The following is a 2,183-nucleotide window of genomic DNA, read 5'->3' as shown; positions in this document are numbered from 1 at the left end:
TTTGTGCCACAAATGCTAAAAAGTTAGTATTTTAAACAATAGTAAGATAAACAATATATTCTCAGGACTATATTGAGGGACAGACTGTTGAAATGCCCAGTTGATTATGGAAACAGTCTTGTAGAACTCTGGCATTGATGGTCCAACTGAGGGTGAGTCATTGATATGAATGCTCAGAGTAAAAGAGCTGTGAACTCACCTGTGATGGCCCACGTCTACCACAACCTTTCCTATTGTGTTTGTAAGCACCACAGCATTTTAGGGAGCCATTGTTCAAAATGTGTTCATACATACAGTACAATGGGAGGTCGTGTGGAAGGAACAGGGGAGAACCAGGAGTTTGATCTCTGCCTTCTATTTAGGACTGGGATCCCTCTGTGGGCCTTTTCACAATATCTCTCCATTCTCTTTTAAACATGCTGGAAACATAAAGGACAGCCTAGTAAGAGCAGATGAATATGTTCCCCCTCAGCATTTCCTATCCACCCTCCCCTCAAATCATTGTGAGAACTGTAATGTGATGACCAAAGGGGGATTTCTTTCTTCACCCTCATACTGGAAATAAAATGTATGTCCTGGGTAGAATTTCCTGTAAAACAAAATGTGTGGTATATTTCCTGATGTGCCCATGTGGCTATTATTATGTTGGAAAGTCTAAGAGAAATTTGAAAGTTGAAAGAGCAACTCCCCTGCAGGGTTGCCAACTAATTTTCAGGGGAAGTTGTTAGAGGCAGGTCAATTTGTTGCTAAAAGTCGCTAAATGACGTTGTGATGTCATTACGTGATGACATCATTACATTTTAGTCATTTAGCAGAAAAAAATCCAGAAAAACGCATGTAAAAAATGTTATAAATTGATTTGCATTTTAATGAGGAAAATAAGTATTTGACCCCCTCTCAATCAGAAAATGTCTGCCCCAAGGGGGGCACTTACCCCTGCGACTTGAGTAACTTGCTAATAAATAATTAAACTTGGTTAATTTAATAACTTGGTCCAAAGCAGTCCTGAACTCTGTACGGATCATCTCCAGTTCCACCATTATCCTCTATGGCCTCCATAACTTGGTTCAGAGCAGTCCTGAACTCTGTACGGATCATCTCCAGTTTCACCATTATCCTCTGTGGCCTCCATAACTTGGTTCAGAGCAGTCCTGAACTCTGTACGGATCATCTCCAGTTTCACCATTATCCTCTATGGCCTCCATAACTTGGTTCAGAGCAGTCCTGAACTCTGTACGGATCATCTCCAGTTCCACCATTATCCTCATCTCCACTGCTTGAAGATCTGCAAAATAATAACGACTCAACAGTTTTGCTGCAAGTAGTGTGACAATACAAGCCATGAGTACCAGGCAGGACATGGATCAAAGCCATGTGAAATACCTCGATCAAAATATCAACCCTTCATATATTAGTAGTATTGGTAACCATGTATCTGCTGACAGCCAAACAATTTGGAATTGATGTTGACAATACAAGAGAAGCAATATGTTGTAACATATAGGCTAGCATAATATACCTTTAATGTATCCAGCAGGCATCTCAGAAGCCACAGGCTCATCAAGCAGGGATGGCAGCTCTTGGTCTAAAATATAAGAACAAATCATGCTGTTATTTAAACTTTCTACATTTACAATTTCGAGATCAATATCTTGATGGCTAAAGAAACCTGATTCTGATGCTCTGTCTTGGCCAGCTTCTTCCTGGCTGCCACTTGGACTAACTGAGAAAACAGAAGGAAAAACATGAATACTTTGCTTTTGAAACTGGCACAGAACCAAACGTGAAGGGATGTCAGTCAGGAGCTCAGTGGGAAGGTTAATGAATCCCAACAAAAATAAATGCTAAGCATAATTTACTGATAACAAGTTCAAACAGGTGCCATTAATACAGGTAACGAGTGGAGGACAGAGGAGCCTCTTAAAGAAGAAGTTACAGGTCTGTGAGAGCCAGAAATCTTGCTTGTTTGTAGGTGACCAAATACTTATTTTCCACTATAATTTGCAAATAAATTCATTAAAAATCCTACAATGTGATTTTCTGGAAAAAAAATGCTCATTTTGTCTGTCATAGTTGACGTGTACCTATGATGAAAATTACAGGCCTCTCTCATCTTTTTAAGTGGGAGAACTTGCACAATTGGTGGCTGACTAAATACTTTTTTTCCCCACTGTAAATACAAG

General features: G+C 39.7%; 1 long non-coding RNA gene across 1 annotated transcript; it reads right to left on the bottom strand.

Annotated features, from left to right (window-relative positions):
* Positions 1-1,196: 1,196 nt before the first annotated feature.
* Positions 1,197-1,767, bottom strand: LOC121562542. Its single transcript, XR_005999560.2, has 3 exons — positions 1,670-1,767; positions 1,520-1,585; positions 1,197-1,285 (listed from the first exon to the last, which is right to left on the bottom strand). It is a non-coding gene; the product is annotated as an uncharacterized LOC121562542 (long non-coding RNA).
* Positions 1,768-2,183: the final 416 nt, after the last annotated feature.

This window comes from Coregonus clupeaformis, unplaced genomic scaffold (genome assembly GCF_020615455.1).
Source record: "Coregonus clupeaformis isolate EN_2021a unplaced genomic scaffold, ASM2061545v1 scaf0375, whole genome shotgun sequence".
Lineage (NCBI taxonomy): Eukaryota > Metazoa > Chordata > Actinopteri > Salmoniformes > Salmonidae > Coregonus > Coregonus clupeaformis.
The sequence above is the reverse complement of the archived record's forward strand: the minus strand, read 5'-3'. Positions and strand labels throughout refer to the sequence as shown.